Raw genomic sequence first — 18,321 nt, forward strand, 5'->3', positions numbered from 1 at the left:
TATTTAGTAGTGTGGGCATGAACTCCATTATATGAGCCGAAGAAAATACTGATAGTGATGACATGTTTTTAGTATAAATTTTAACAATTTCATCCCCCTGAAGATCTTACGCGTTTCTTCCATTTCATTTTAAGTATTTTCTCTCATTTGTCATCAACATTTATTTTTAAGTATCTTCTTGTGAGTTGAGTAGTGCTGGCCTTACTTTAAGTGCGCGCTTCTATAATTTTGTTGATCCATCCAAATAATTCACAAGTTGAATATGGAAAACGCAGAAATAACTTTAATTAAAATATATATTTTTTTAATACATTATAAAAAAAACACTACCTAATTAATATAACCGTGCTTAAGGTTCGATAGATTTAAAATTGTAATTTTCTCGAAGCTTTTCCCCCTTTTATCAAAAAAAGTAGCATAATAACATATTGAGATTTCATTTCAGTGTAGTTTAGGCAACCAGTGTATCAATAAAGTGGGAAAATGTACAAAGGGGCCCAAATTTAAGTACATTTCAAATGTTTACTTAAGGGGGGAGCTTGGTCTATGAGGTCTAAAAATTGCATCTCTTTGCGATTTTTTTTTTTAAGGAAAAAATTAATGTAGCACTGCAAAGTTTTTTCTATCTTTTAATGAACATTTAAAAAGTATAAAAAATTTTTGTACTGGTTAAAATAAGTTGAAAAAAATGTTTAACATAGAAATTAGCAGAGCGCTGCAACGCTGGAGTTTCCAACTGGCGTACAAGATACAGCTCGTAATTATTATCTAAAGCAAAAAATTCAAATGCATTTCTAATTATCATGGTTTTTTTATTCTAGATGAACTAAGAAAACTGAGAGAAATTTCAAAATTTCAACTTTTTGGAGGTTTTAAAGAAAAAAATGCCTTTCTATAAAAAAAAGTTCACTTCAACTTGGTATAAAAATCTTGACACATTTTTTTTAATCTATTTTGTTAGTTCAAATAGAAGAGAATTTAGTACTGAAGGGAACAAGCTATGATTCATTTCAAAAGGTTCATTACTTTTTTTCATTCATGTATGCCAATTCAAAGAAATCATAAAAATGAAAAGTCGAGGAAAGAAGATAAAGTTTGTACTATAGCTGTCCGGTCACAGCGTAACTACCTAACGCTCGCCTACCTTTGGCTTTGTATCTACTGAAATATTTAGAATTAGGCTCTGTAACTTTGTGTGAATATTCTGAAATATATTAGGAATCGCTTAAAACTAAAAAAAAAATTTATTTTTTTGACCTTATAAACCAGGCTCCGCCCTTAACTAACCAAAGCAGGGGTATATATGTTTAAGTATGCATTAATGCTTGTGAAATGGTTAATATCTTTGTTGGTTGTGAATGAGTTCATTTACGTTTTTGAACTAAATCTATGCTTTTTCAGGCAGCTCTTACAATTTTCAATTACAATATTAAGGCTTCGAGATTGATATTAATTTCGCACAGAAAAAGTGATAACTTCACCTACCAAGTTGGTAAGTCCAAAATGTGCTCATGTCACCTATGAACATTTCTTTAAATTAGGCTTAGCTGAACATTTAACAAAACACAAACACTTTATATTTTAAAAGACGACCCATCTTTTTTATTTCTACAATAAAGTTAGCCTACTCGCTGAATTTCATACCTGCTGGACCCTCTCAAAGCAAGCCCAGCAAACGTACGGAATTTTATGGCCGCAGCTGTATATATCATACTTATTACCTGTGGTTATATGTACTTTTCCATGCATGTATTGTATAATGAAGGGGGCACGTCATACCAATCAAAGTGACAACAAAGCAAAAATGTCTCTTAATTGAAGAAAAATAAATACAACTGATGATAAATGAAATGAAAATAATCACTCTCGCAATTCTACACTGCTTGAGTCATCTGTCACGTACAGAGATGATAACTGCGGGTTTTTCTGGTTTCCCCATAGCTATAATAACAAAAGATATCTATTTAATTACGATTTTTTAAAATATTTTTATGAAAAAAGTTAGTTTTTATTTTTTTTTAATAGTAAGTTGGTGTAATATTTCATGCTATAAATATGTATTGTAAGCAGATAAATACAGCGACTGTTTTCAGAAGTGCGGAAAAAAGGAATTCACAGAAATTTTTCTTGCTTTGACTCATTGGAATGCATAAAATTTGGTTTTTCATATAAACGGGTAGTAAAATTTTTGTAAATATTCTAGTAAGAAATATTTATTTTTAAATGCATTTCTTTATTGCGATCTGTTTTTCAAACATTAATCTATCAATCTTATTTCTTCAATTATTGGGTACTTTGAGATGGCGACGAATTTGTGTATTTGTGATACATTTAATAACGGACGTTTGAGATCATTCTGAGCGTTTTCGACTGGAATCTTTGAAGTATTTCACTGTTGGAGTTAGCTGCAGTACCACAAAGTTGAATGCCACATGTCCATACCGGTTTCAAGATAGCTGATTAAAGTGAGAGCTTACTTTCGACAGAAACATGAGAATTTCGCTGTAGTAACCAATTTAGAGTTCTGAGTTTTATTCCTAGAGCCTTCCATTTGTTCAAAACATGGGTTTTCCTTGTGAGTTTGCTATCAAGATTCATGCTAAGATATTTCGTCACGTTAGTTTAGGGGTTAATTGAATAATTGAGCTCAACATGTAGGCAATTTTGTCGATTTAGTATGAAGTGCCTTGCGAAGATTTTTTCTTGGTGAGTGAATGATGGCTAAAATGCGATTCCTAGTCACAAAAGTAAATCGATTTATCCTCGATTATCATGTAATAAGCACCAACTTCCTCCTTCGCGGCATTCAGGATGAATTTGTCGAAAACGATACATCAAACGCTTCAAACCGCCCAGATAGAAAATTGCATTGACGGTTTGGCCCATTGGCATGAACTCCTTGTAGCCAATTCCTTTGGAATAGTAAAACCAAATGGGCATCGACTTGATTTTTGACTTCTCCAAACGTGATTTTTTTGGAGTTGGCTCGTCTTGGGCCTTCCATTCGGCACTTTGACGTTTAGATTCAGATTCATGTTGGAAGCAACACGTTTCATCACCAGTTACAATGTTGTTAAGGAAGCTCTCATGCTTTCTCGCCTCTTTAATGAGGTCTTTCGAATGCTGAACTCTGAGCAATTTTTGGTCCTCAGTTGACTTGTGCGGAATGAAACGAGCACAGACCTTTCGTAAGTCCAAATGATCAGTTAAAATGCAACAAATCGATATTTTGGAGATATTCAACTCCGATTACATGAATTTCACCGATGATTTCGGTTAATTTTTGCTCAATTTACGAACAATTCGGATGGGGTTTTCGGTGATTACTGATTTTGGGCGGCCCGTGCGTTCATTGTCATTTATGTCCTCACAACAGTTTGTTTGTGCTGGTGATGTAAGAAAAAAATCAGCATACTCTACATCTGTGTTCGCTCGTTGCCGTTTGAATCACGACTGATTGAACGAGTGTGTGAATGCGTGTGAAATGAGCGGGCAGAGTTCTGTTGCCGAATCCCCGGTGGCGTGGTAACCGAAATTACTCTCATAATTAGGTTTTTCACTTCAAACTTTAAACTTTGTAATCTATCATTCTTGAGTATGTAATAACGTAGTAATTAGCATGCAAATCTACGAGGCAAAACGCGTCGATCACTATTATTATTGCGCGGAGCAGTCACGTCTCAAAACGTGAGTTCACTGAGTTTTACAACCTCGTTTATTGAATGCGAAAATTTTCTAGGTCACCGATAAAGTTACAAATTCAAGAGCCACAATTCAATAAATGTTTATTTATTTATTATTATGAAGCCAAGAGAGTAAAAGTCGAACTGATTATAGAACAAAACTATTTGAAACTTAATACTATTTAAAAACAATCATATAATAGGCTTCGAAGGGCTTCACAAGGCCCAAAGGGTTCAAATCAGGAACATCAGATTTGATAGAACTTAGTTGCTTACTGAAAAAATACACAAGCCTAACCAGTTGTGAGAACAGACAGTAGTGATTATCGGGTACATTTTCGTGCTAATTACGAATAAAATAGTCACTAAAATAGTTCGTCACGTCAAATTTCCAAATATGGCTATTCAACCTAACCTGTTAATTTTTTTTCCTTTTTTGGGATACCAACAGCTTCGCTTGTCAGATATATGTTTTCCGCAAGCCTCTCTTTTTAGTAGCTTCATTTTTTTCTGAATATGCATCCAATTTAACCATACATACGATTTTCCAAAAAGAAAATGAAAATTCCAAAGGGATGCTTAATACTGAAAACATTTTAAATTCTATTAAAATACAGACCAGACATATGGCTTATGCGTTATACCACGCACAATATAAAAAGTTTGAATTTTAGAATTTTAAAGAATCTTTTGCTGTACTTTTTGGCTTGTCTTTCCTTTGGCAAGAATTTACACTTAAAACAAATATATTCCAAAAATATTTCCATACCAGCAAGTCATCATTTACTTACAATAACAACCTCTGCTTTAGAATGCTGTCAAATAAACCAAAAACCAATAAATTTACCCAAGAAAAAGCCAACTGAGTGCTCCTCGAGCTTTCTAATAGATAACAAAAGCTGCATTTGAATTTCGATAAGTTTTGGCAAATATAAATTCTTGATTACTTTGGCGCCGTACCTGACCGAGACTGACCCAGTCATGGGTCATAAACAACACAAGTGTTGGTAAGAAGGGCAAAACTGGCAAAAGTGGAAAAAGCAAAGCATAGAAAAAATTACCAACTATGCAACTAGATAAATGTACGTATGTATGTATGTATAAAAGTGTCTGCATTTCTTAGCAGATAGATTTCAACAGAAACCGCAGCAAAACACTAACAACTCTCATAAAATCACTACAGCTGCATAGCCCGTAATGGAAAAAAGCGTTTGATAAATTGAAACAGAAAATCAATACATTCGATTATTTACATTGGAAGCAAATAAATTGTATGAAAAATTCGTATATAAATACAAATTGAAGTAATTAAAAGCGAGATATAAACATAGACATATGAAAATATACGAGAGAAAATAGGAGGTTAGGAAGATAAGAAATATGAGAGTAAGGAGCAAGTAGTGTGCACTGAGAGTAAAGATTCACAGCAAAAATTTATAAGAAAGTCAAAATATTAAAGTTGGAAGCATTCCACACGCAGCAGCAGCTCAAGTGGAATCCGATGCACTCGAACACGCACACACATACAAACTAGTGATACAAATCCCGGGCTCCCAGTGTTTCACTCAGCCGTACTGAGTAGGCATGTATACCTATAAAGGGTGGTCAAATTTCAAGGGCCGACATTGAATGTAAACCACACCTGAACGCCAAATTCTTTTCTGCACTTCATTTAACATTTTTCAATTTCAGACTAATTCAATTTCAACCATGGAAAGATACACAATCGAGCAATGCGTTAAAGTTATTCAGGCTTATTATGAAAACGGGCGTTCAAATCAAAATGCATATCGCGCACTTCGTGAAGAAAAATCATCCTTAGTGATGAGGCACATTTTCGCCTCAGTGGATTCGTCAATAAGCAGAATTGCCGCATTTGGGCGAATGATATTCCAAGAGTGATTGCCGAGAAACCAATGCACCCACAAAGAGTGATTATTTGGTGCGGTTTACGGGCCGGCGGCATCATTGGGACGCATTTTTTCCAAAATGAGGCCGGTCAGGCAGTTACTGTGAATAGTGTTCGCTATCGTGAGATGATGACGAACTTTTTATGGCCCGAATTAGAAGATATGGATGTGGCCGATATGTGGTTTCAACATTACGGTGCCACTTGTAACACAGCTAACAAAACAATGGCTCTTTTGCGCGAAAAATTTGATGGCCGAATAGCCTCACGTCGCGGCGATGTCAATTGGCCGCCAAGATCATGTGATTTGACACCGTTGGACTTCTTTCTTTGGGCCTATTTGAAAGAAAAGGTGTACGTCGATAAGCCAGCAACCATTCAAGAGCTAAAGGATGAGATAATTCAGCTCATTAACACAAAAAAAGGAGGGATACGTACCGTAATTTTCTAAAATCGCATAAAACCAAAACAACAAGTTAAAATTAACTTAAAACCGCATAAAAAAGTTTGCACAAATTAGGCTGCTTAATAAATTACTTCGAATGTACGACAGAAATTCAACCACAAGCTTCAACTAAACTTGAATTCAAAAACTTAGTTTTACATTTTTTAATCATTATCGCTATCTGATAATGGCTAGCACCGTTTGCGAAGTGGTACCAAATCAGCTTCGTCATCAAAAGTGACTGTACCTAGATCAACAAAACATTGTTAATTTTTGCAAAAGTGATTTAGAAGCATTTCTATTGTAAATATTCCAAAACAGCTGCTTCTTCGTACCAATTCTCAATATCAGACTGAAGTTTATGCATTTCATTCGAATCTTTTATGAAACAAAAAATGTTTAAGTCATCTTCATAGAGCAAAATATGAACGAAAGAAAGGCATTTACCTACATCGCTAATAAACAGAAAAAAAAGTAAAAAGCCACAATACTTCCCTGAGGAACTCCGGAAATAGCCAAGAAAGGTGTGCCATCAATGGTGAAAACATATCGCCTATTAGAGAGATAAGATTTAACCCATTGAAAGAAAACCGAGTGAAATACAAAACAAGCTAATTTACTAATTAAGATGGAATGAGATTAAACTTTCAGTCAGAAACTCTTCTTCAACAATGTACTCGAGCAATTCTTAATTTGTCTGCTTTTCCTGTGTACCATACTCTTTTGGAGCTTGATCTCCAAAATTCCGAACTGCAAGTATATAATCCAGAGACGTCTTATCTTCCCCCGCTCAATCGCTTTGTCAAAAGCTGTACTGGTTTAATGTAGCTGGTTTAACCACAAAGCATTCAGACTTTGCATACTCCTACAAATAAAAGTCCAAAGGTGTGTATCACACAATCTTGGTGGGCAATCCACTGGTCCGAGACGAGAGATAAATTGTTAAGCTGTTCACCGAAACGACGACGCAGTAAATCCATTGATTCACGAGCTGTATGGCACGTAGCGTCATCCGCCGTCTGGTTGGAACCAAATGATGTGGAGATCACGGGCTTAATTTCCGGCACCAAAAAGTTGTTTATCATGGCGTAAAAGCGTTCGCCATTTATTGTTACATTGGCGCCAGCCTCGTCTTTGAAGAAATATGGGCCGATCATTCCTCCAGCTCATAGGCCGCACCAAACGTATGTTTTCAATTGATATAATGACTATTCTGGAATGGCTTCGAGCAACCCGAATATGGCACTTTTGCTTATTGACGTCGCCATTATGCTAAAAATAGACCTTATTGCTAAACATCATAAGTTGAACTGAGCGCGCCATGAACACTTTTCACAGAGCGTCGATTTTCGAAATACTACTGTGGGCAAAAAGTAAGGTGAATTTGGTTGTAAAATGAAAAATCTTTATTTATTCTTGTAAATCAATTTCATCCTCTTCAAAATAATCCCCTCTCGATGAAATACACTTATGCCAACGATTTTTCCAATCCCCGAAACATGCCAAATAGTCCATTTCCGATATAGCCATCAGCACCTTCTTCGATTCAGCTGTTATCTCCTCAATCGACTCGAAACGAGTTCCCCGGAGTGGTCTCTTGAGTTTTGGGAGTAGCCAGAAGTCACACGGAGCCAAATCAGGTGAATACGGTGGTTGCGGAACGATATGCGCGGAATTTTTGGCGAAATGGTCACGAAGAACGAGTGCAGTGTGAGACGGTGCATTATTGTGATGCAAAAACCAAGAGTTGTTGGCCCATAATTCTGGTCTTTTTATACGAATTGCTTCACGTGAACGACGCATAACGCTCAAATAATATTCCTTATTAACAGTTTGGCCAGGTGGAAGGAATTCATAGTGCAACACACCACGAAAATCGAAAAAAACTGTCATCATGTCCTTTATTTTTGAACGACTTTGACGTGCTCTTTTCGGTCTGGCCTCGCCTTTAGCACGATATTCGCTTGATTGGTCGGTTGTTTCAGGGTCGTAAGCATAAATCCATGTCTCATCTGCCGTAATGATGCATTTGAGCTTGTCCTGATAGTCTGAAAGCATTGTTTCGCACACATCAACGCGACGACTTTTTTCCAAGAAATTGAGAGTTTTCGGTACCAAACGAGATTTGACTTTTCGTAGGCCCAAATGGTCTTTCAAAATGGTTTTCACAGATCCTTCTGATATTCCGATCATATCAGTAAGGTCTTTAACAGTCAACCGACGATTTTTGAGCACTAACTCCTTCACTTTATTGACGTGTTGGTCATCTGTTGACGTCGATGGTCGTCCGGAGCGCTCCAAGTCATCAACACGTTCTCGACCCTCTTTGAAGTCTTTGTACCACTTATAAACATTTTTCTGCGACATGGTCGAATCACCAAATGCCTTCTGCAACATGCTAAACGTTTCCGCAGCCGAAATTTCATTCCGCAAACCAAATTTGATGGCACTTCTCTTCTCAATCAAATCAGACATTGTATAAATCGAAATCAATTTTACGATATGTAAATGTTGAGGCGTAAATATTTCCATGATGAAATGACAATGACTACCGAAAACAAATTATATATTAAGCGTGATCTGCAAAAAAAGAACCTATTGGAAAAAGTACCTCCAATCTGACCACCCTTTATAATATTTTTCTATATCAGTTCTTAATGTTTGTTCACTCTACTCAACACCTAAGAAATTACGAAAGAGTTTAGTTAAGTCGGGGTACCTTCAACTGTTATACCTATAATTTTACAATTCCAATCTTATTTGTGATATATGCATACCTGAATCATATGGTTTTAAAAATACTATTTAAGCGGTGTATTACTTTAAGATTTTCCTGCATTAATAAATGCCATAAAATATCCATATTTAAAATCAGTTTATCTTAAATAATAAATTATCTTAATTCCTGCTGTGTTTAATTGCTTTTATTTTTCTCTCATATTAAAAAGTTCTGTCCTAATTTGAATCCCGAAATGAGTCTCAGACTCGTTCAACTCGCTGCTTCAAAAATATGACGAAACCTCGGGATCAACATTTTCCGCTAAATTTGGCATCCCTAATATACCCATATTCCCACATTAAAAATACATCCATTACTATTTCATTCGCAAGTGCCCTCAAGTGCATTCATGGCAATAGCAAGCAGCTCTTTGCTCAATTGGTCCTTTTGCCTACTCCTGCTGCATTTTCACAAAATGAAATGCAAATTTCAAATTAAAATATTGCGTTACATTGCCACAAATGCATTCAAATGGAAATAAATCGAAGCATATGTAGGCGAACGTAAGCTGGCCGCAAGTCACTGAACTGTACAAGTTGTAAAGGAGAAAAAGGAAAACAAAATCTCGAAGTGCATAAAAATGGAAAAGTAAAACTGACAGGACAATTGTACTTGTAATCATGTCCGCCAGTAGGGGAAGCGGCAGCAGCAGTGCCATCTAAATAGATACGAAAAGATGTAGCACAACGAAAGCTGAGAATTAGAACCAGCACTTGTGGCTGTCAAGCTAACCATATATCATAGCTAAACTTGGTAGACAAGCCTAAGCAGCTGCAAAAGTCCATGTCCGTACCCAAGCACATATAGATATGTACGTATATACAATATAGGCGCTTGAATACTATGCAGCTTAATATGTGAGAGTATTCAAAGTCATATGGGCAATTTACTGGTATGTGTATGTGCCTATTATTTATGGTTGCCTTGCCATCGAAATGCTATAAAAGTTGTGTAGCTGAAATTGAAACTGTCAACAATGACAAATACAGGCGGCTATTACAAATGCTGATTTCCTGCGATGTCAAGAAACTTGAGAAAGCGCCTTGAAACCAGTTGAGAGTAGAAATATTAGCAAATAAAAAGGGAGTGAGATACACAAATAGAGCACCATCAGGGTGACAAACAAATTATTTGTAATTGTGTCAAGGACTCTTTATTATACATAATTTTTACAAGTTCAAAATCATGCTAAACCTTCATATTTTCAAAGTAAATCATTGAATTATTTGATTGGATTTTATAAACGATTGAAAATAAATTTTGCAGCTAATTTAAAGTTAATTGAACTTCACGTGTGTGAGTTTGCTGCTAATTCTACAATTAAGCTCAATGAGTTCGATTGCTGGATTTCAAGTTAATTTAATCATAAAAATTGACAAGTTTCTATATTTCAAGAAAGAATAAGAAAACATTCTTCCTTCACTAAGTTATAGAAAAATATTTTAACTGAAGTTCTCTTCTAGGGTGAATGGAGAAGAGGTAAGGTAAGTAGGTAGGATGCCTTAGCCATCCACATCGATGGGTTCAAATAGACAGGGGCGGAGAGAAAGACGTGTTTTCTGTGCTCTATCCAAACGTAGATTTACCATTTTAGGTTGACAATTTTCTAATGAATTGGAAGATCTGAGTACTGTAGAAATCAGGGATCTTCTAAAATTTTTGAAAAGTACACATTGGTTTTAGGAGAGATAAGGACAAGTTCCCTACGCGGCATCAGAATGGACTATAAACCTGAGTGTGTCCGCTTAAACCACACCTAACTTACTATCTCCGAAGTATACTGTGGGCAAAAAGTAAGGTGAATTTTTTTGTCAAACTTCGCGGGATTAAAATTTCGCTCTAGTTATTTTGTTCATGAGTTGGCAGCACTGTTAATAACATCTGGGTCAACTTTCATGTGAATGTCATTATCAGTAATATATTTACGCTTGTGTTTACCAAACGACCAAGAGTGCATTTTTCGATTTTTACAATGTATGATTTGATTGAGCAGAGAAGTTTCGTCAAATTTTGTTTGCGGAATGAAATTTCGGCTACCGAAACGTTTAGCATGTTGCAGAAGGCATTTGGTGATTCGACCATTTCGCAGAAAAATGCTTTTAAGTGGTACAAAGACTTCAAAGAGGGTCGAGAACGTGTTGATGACTTGGAGCGCTCCGGACGACCATCGACGTCAACAGATGACCAGCACGTCAATAAAGTGAAGGAGTTAGTGCTCAAAAATCGTCGGTTGACTGTTAAAGACCTTACTGATATGATCGGAATATCAGAATTAGAGAGAGGAGAGGGGATTATTTTGAAGGGGATGAAATTAATTTACAAGAATAAATAAAGATTTTTCATTTTACAACCAAATTCCCCTTACTTTTTGCCCACAGTATCTTCCCTATTTCGTTTCCTGTTGGTATTGCTAGCAAAATCAATGCCGAAGTATGAGGGTTTGAGATGAAATGGTCTCTTGAGTGCAGCCTGCGAAAAAAGTGTAGCTACTCAATATTTTGACCAGTTTATACTTTTTTTATTCGTGTTTTTTTCATATTTAATTTTGTTTTTTCTCAAAAGTGAAGCTCTAACCTTTGGCAACGTTTCCCGAAAACTTGAGTGCTTAGGTTTTCATACAAGTTTGATGCCATGATTGTGATCTTATTTTCCCAAAAGAAAATCGTGCGAATAGAAATTAAATCCTACATTTTTGTAGCTTTCTCGGGTATCCCACAGGAAAATATTCTCGGTCCTATTTTATTTTCCATTTTCATTTATGATACAAGTATTTATTAATGAACATTTTAACCTAACTCTATGCTGAGAATCTAAAACTGTTTAGTAAGGCAACTTGCCAATCGGGTGCTTCCACTTATTTTTTAATTTAAAAATTCGTTTTCTTTTTTCAATTTCAAATAGCAAGCAGAAAAAAACGTTCAAGCTGCACGGCTTGGGACGAGCAAATAATACCTGTATTTGTCACCTGCGATCCATCTTTTACTGACAAAACTATCCAATAAACAAATCAGCTATTCACTAATCCACGTAACAACCATCTGTCGCATTACAATTTGAATCCGAAAGAACTGCGCCGGTAATCCCGATTAACGCCGCCATTTTTCTAGGCTATAAGATTGCGGACAGAGAGGGAACGAGGCCGAAGAAGAATTGCTTGCGTTGCGGGCAAGCAGGCGGGTGTTTATAGTGGAAGACGAATGAGATGTAATAACAATTGAAATGGGCTCGTCTTCAAACGCGTTTGTTTCTAAATGAAATCCTCTTTTTAAGTTAAAACTTAAGAAAAGAAAGCAATATTCAAGAATGTCAATTAATACCAAACGTATAACATTTTGCCAAAAATTGAGCCATTTATTGAAAAACAATGAAAACATTTCAATAAAACTCCGGGCACTGCAGGATTGTTTGTGACTTTAAGGTGGATATCCAAATGAAAAAGGTTTACATATTTGACTACTGTTTTTGGAGTAATTGGCGGAGGCAGAAGAGATATAGCACCTTAAAGCAAAATTTAAGAAAAGTAACTCTTCCCCTATGCGACCCCTGGGTATCCATTTGAAAATGAGGCAGAAACACATTCGCAGTATTTTTTTTTAATCCAAGATAGTTTCATTTAATTACATAAATTATCATTAATACATTTTTCAGTCATGATACGGACACAAACGTGGCTAAATTCATGAGGTCTAAAATTAACCACCGAGAAAACAGAGCAAATACTTCTAACCAAGAAACCAAGAAACGTTATAAGTTAGCATGCAAACTTGCTTAAATGCGCTAACCACAAGAAAAGTTCTAAAGAACCTAGGCATAAGACTGGACCCAAGACTAACTTTCTGGACCCAAATAAAACACGCAGCAGAGAAAGCCGCTAGGATGGCATGCCTACTCAGTGGACTGATTGCAAGCATAGGGGGGCCAATCGGAAGAAAACGGGAAATAACGATGGCTAGCAGCTGTTCAAGTGGCTACCATTAGGCATTTGAACCTCCTCATCCGCAAAAAAAGAACGGAAAAAAGTCATTTTTCAAAAGCAACTTTATTTCACAGTTGGTCGCCGTAGCCGAATGGGTTGGTGCGTGATTACCATTCGGAATTCACAGAGGAATAGTTGGTTCGAATCTGGGTGAAAGCAAAATTAATAAAAAAAAACATTTTTCTAATAGCGGTCGCCCTTCGGCAGGCAATGGCAAACCTACGAGTGTATTTCTGCCATGAAAAAGCTCCTCATAAAAATATCTGCCGTTCGGAGCCGGCTCGAAACTATAGATCCCGCCGTGGAACAACATCAAGACGCACTCCACAAATAGGACGAGGAGCTCGGCCAAACACCTAATAGAAGTGTAAGCGCCAATTTTTATTTTTTTTTATTTTAAATAATTACATGAAAGACAAACAATTCATACAACAAGCGAATCGTCTTTGAAAACAGCGCATCACAGTTTCTAGCTGACCGCACGCGCAACGTCTTTATCTTCGCCTTCGCTTCCACTCTGTCAACCTAAGCATCTGCATTTACATAGTTATTTTTTGCGTAAGTGCGTAGAAGTAAATGCTTTTAATTAGACATATAAACGTGGATAATTTCATTTCATATAAATTCAATTGAGCCTTAGAAGCAAACATTTTACTAACAGGACTCTGCAGAACAAAAAAGATTAGGTCAAAGTAAATTCGCACAATACGATAGATTGACGTTCAGTTGCCTTTCTCACATAAAAGGCTGAAGACTTGCAGAACGATTGCTCTCTAACAATGCGATGCAAATCAGTTATCTTACTCTTGAACAAGCAACAACAAATTACAATCACACAGCACACAAACAAACACGAGCGCACTCAGAAAGCGACGCAAATTGTAGCTGAAAAGGATAAGAAAACGGAAAGCGAACAAAATGGAAATCAAAGCTGATCGATAGTGCAAATATTATGTTGAACGCTTCAATTTCACATACATTGCATAGCTAAAAAGTGGAATAAATAGGCGAACAAATACTCGCAGTCAAACGGGCAATGCACAAGAGATTCGTACACTTACAGACAATCTTCACACATACCTACATACACACATGCTATACATGCATCGCTCACTCCACAAAAGCGTTCACACTTACGAGTACAAGCACATTGCAGCCTTTTGGGGGCATTCGTATGAAAATATTCAAGCTGAGCCTCGCCGCCAGCAAGGATATGTGTGCCGGATTAAGGATTTCTTTGTTGCTACTGCACTTTGTATGTCACTTGCTGAGTGTGTGTGGGTGTGTGCGTTTGAATGTTAGTATTTGTGCAGCAATTTGAATAAATAAATAAAAGTGCTCACAAACGAATTGGAAACGGCTGGGGATTGTCGGTTGTCAGGGCAAAAACACATTATTGAATTGCTCGAATGGCTGACTAACGGACTGACTCACTCAATGATGGACTCACTCTCGCTCAGTATAGAGCGGCTTGTTTGCTGCTCGTCCATTCAGATGGCCATACAATGGCATTTCGCTGATTTTTAGTTTTGTGCTTTGTGACTTTTTGATTCGTTTTGTTGGTTGCTATTGTTGTTGTTGTTATTTGTTTTTCTAACTGCTGTGTGTGCAGTTTAAGTGGGTCTCTGAAGCCAAGGGCACTTTCTATCTGCAGTTATTTGAATAGCTCTCATTTTATTCTAAACAAATTTTGACGCAGTGCTCCACTTTAATTTTTTTTTATATTTTCTATTTTTTTTGTGGTCCCTTTTTATTTGGTTCCATTTAACAAATAACTTCAGGCATTTAACTGAATTGGTTTTGCTTGCTAGACAAATTTTAACTTAATGAATACATTTTTGGTTTTGGATTTTTGATGCTCAAAAAATTCTGAAATGTTCAGCTGTAGCTTGGGTTTGGGGGACAGCCGTTAAGGCGAACTCTACCTTTCCAATAATGATCCGGCTGCAACGATCGACCTACTTTCCCATCACTGGTTGATCACATCTTGGCCAAAAGAGATATAAATATCACGCGTCACGTGACGCCGATGAATTTGTTAACGAAAAAACTTTCCTCTGAGTGCCTTTATGTTAAGGGAACAGGGATTTTGCAAAGACTATATGAACAGTTCCAAATTGCACTGTGAGATAAATGCGACAGTCTATTTTGCGAAACTTTAATATCTCGAGATCTATGCAACTAAAAAATTCAACGCGTGTCTTCCAGTTGGAATCCCTAGCCATCTGCGATGGTTGCGAAATGTGTAGTGCAACACTCAGTAAGTTCAACAGACAGCACTACGACTCGTGAAGCAGCATGCTTTATAATACATACTTTGCACATCGCCATTGCTTTTAATTGGTTTGAGAGAGCTCACCTGGAAGCATGTGAGCTTGGCCTAGGATGTCTCTCAGAGACAAAAGAGTTTCTTGCAACCCTAAATTTTATCGAGGGCGTACCTAACTACTCATTTGCTAAGCTAAGCTAATTACAGACCCCATACCACTATGCGTCAAAAGACATTCAACCTTCATTGAATCGGCACCGAGTATCCATTTTAATATCTTGGCTAACCGCTGTTTTCACAAAGCACTGGGGGATGGATGAGGCGAGACAGGATCTGGGTAAACATTATTGTAAGATTACTAAGAACCAGTTCTCTTGATTAAGTTTAAGATATTTTTGATTTATTTCATGCTTTTAAACTGAGGTTTCCGCTTATACGATTTGGGGCAGAGAGTAGTTTTAGAAGACTTCATAACGAAGTGCATTAATTTTTAACGATTTCTAAAATTCACAGCTGCATTTATTTCTTACGATAAGTCCAGCTCACTGCAAGAAATAGATTTCGTTTCAAGGGTTTCGCCAGCACTTTTCAATAACCACTCATTACCAAAAGGAACATGTTTCGGAAAGATATCGACAGCTTTGTCCGATATTTCACACGAAACACCAATAATAGAAACAGTTTTTTCTAATGACGGTGGCCCCTTGATAGGCAACGGCAAACCTCCGAGTGTATTTCTGCCATGAAAAATCTCCGCGTAAAAAGACCATCTGCCGTTCGCAGGAAGTATAAAACTTGTCGTTCCCTACATTTGTGGAAAACATCAGGGCACGCACCACCAAATCCAGGGTGTAAGCGCCAATTATATGTGGGCAAAAAGTAAGGTGAATTTATTTGTCAAACTTCGCGGGATTAAAATTTCGCTCTAGTTATTTTTTTTATGAGTTGGCAGCACTGTTAATAACATCTGGGCCAACTTTCATGTGAATGTCATTATCAGTAATATATTTACGCTTGTGTTTACCAAACGACCAAGAGTGCATTTTTCGATTTTTACAATGTCTGATTTGATTAAGCAGAGAAGTGCCATCAAATTTTGTTTGCGGAATGAAATTTCGGCTACGGCTTCGGAAACGTTTAGCATGTTGCAGAAGGCATTTGGTGATTCGACCATGTCGCAGAAAAATGTTTATAAGTGGTACAGAGACTTCAAAGAGGGTCGAGAACGTGTTGATGACTTGGAGCGCTCCGGACGACCATCGACGTCAACAGATGGCCAACACGTCAATAAAGTGAAGGAGTTAGTGCTCAAAAATCGTCGGTTGACTGTTAAAGACCTCACTGCTATGATCGGAATATCAGAAGGATCTGTGAAAACCATTTTGAAAGCCCATTTGGGCCTACGAAAAGTCAAATCTCGTTTGGTACCGAAAACTGTCAATTTCTTGGAAAAAAGTCGTCGCGTTGATGTGTGTGAAACAATGCTTTCAGACTATCAGGACAAGCTCAAATGCATCATTACGGGAGATGAGACTTGGATTTATGCTTACGACCCTGAAACAACCGACCAATCAAGCGAATATCGTGCTAAAGGCGAGGCCAGACCGAAAAGAGCACGTCAAAGTCGTTCAAAAATAAAGGTCATGATGACAGTTTTTTTCGATTTTCGTGGTGTGGTGCACTATGAATTCCTTCCACCTGGCCAAACTGTTAATAAGGAATATTATTTGAGCGTTATGCGTCGTTTACGTGAAGCAATTCGTCTAAAAAGACCAGAATTATGGGCCAACAACTCTTGGTTTTTGCATCACAATAATGCACCGTCTCACACTGCACTCGTTCTTCGTGACCATTTCGCCAAAAATTCCACGCATATCGTTCCGCAACCACCGTATTCGCCTGATTTGGCTCCGTGTGACTTCTGGCTATTCCCAAAACTCAAGAGACCACTCCGGGGATCGCGTTTCGAGTCGATTGAGGAGATAAAAGCTGAATCGAAGAAGGTGCTGATGGCTATACCGGAAATGGACTATTTGGCATGTTTCGGGGATTGGAAAAATCGTTGGCATAAGTGTATTTCATCGAGAGGGGATTATTTCGAAGGGGATGAAATTGATTTACAAGAATAAATAAAGATTTTTCATTTTACAACCAAATTCACCTTACTTTTTGCCCACATATAATAGGGAACGGCATTTTTATAAATTCCGCTGGCTACATAATCATAACTTAGATACTCTGTTATGCCTGATCTAGAATTGGTTCCATGCACTTAATAATAAAACTCAAGCTAGAAGTTATCTAACAAAATTTAGTAATTCCTAAATCAAATGTACTATGTACAAGTAATTACTTTCTTTTAGGCCACTTCTAAAAATTGCTTTATAAGATTGTATTACCGATGTACAGGAGCGTCTTATCTCTTAGAAGAGCTTAGGGCAAGCTTTTGCATCTAAGTTCTTATGAAAATATACTCGTAGATTTCTCTTTGTCTAGCTGAGGGGAAACCGCAGTTACATAGAAAAAAATTTTTGAAACTTTATGTCAGTAGTGGCGATTTATCCCAGGTTCTACTACCAGTAGTTATACACCAACAAGCAATCATATGGCATTTATTCTCTTTTGTTCATTACTTAAATGAAAATACCTACACATTGTCCAAATCTAAACAATTTCTTTGGACATTAAAGGAAGTGTAATGAGAGCACAATCCGGGACACGCAAATGAAAACAGCTAACTGCAATAATTCCTTTTAATTTCTCTTCATATTTCAACATTTCAACAAGCTGTCACGAGTATTCATAAATCTATTAATTCTCTAATTCATGTGGGCACGATTCCAAAACCAACACACCCCACCAATGAGCAATTAAGACAACCCCCAATTAAGGAGTATACATTTTAACTCAACACATACAGACAAATATTTTATTTCAATGCAAAGAAAATAACTCACATACACACACTCGAATAACATACACGGAAATAAACCAAACCGAATTGGGAGAGGCCAAGTGAAAGTGGAACGGGAAGCAGTAAACAGTGAATGGCAAATGGGAACATGCTGACAAACTGAAGAGTTGCGAAATGAGGGCAGCCACAACAGAGCTAAGTGCAGGAGTTGCTGAAATGGAGATGGTTGTACAGTTGCACCTTCCTATAAATATCTGCGTGTGTGTGTGTGATGTACACGCTTGTTGGCAGTTTTGAAATCAAAATACATTTTAAAATTCAACACGGCACGTAAAACTTGAGATTC

Source organism: Anastrepha ludens, chromosome 5 (genome assembly GCF_028408465.1).
Source record: "Anastrepha ludens isolate Willacy chromosome 5, idAnaLude1.1, whole genome shotgun sequence".
NCBI classification, from domain to species: Eukaryota; Metazoa; Arthropoda; class Insecta; order Diptera; family Tephritidae; genus Anastrepha; species Anastrepha ludens.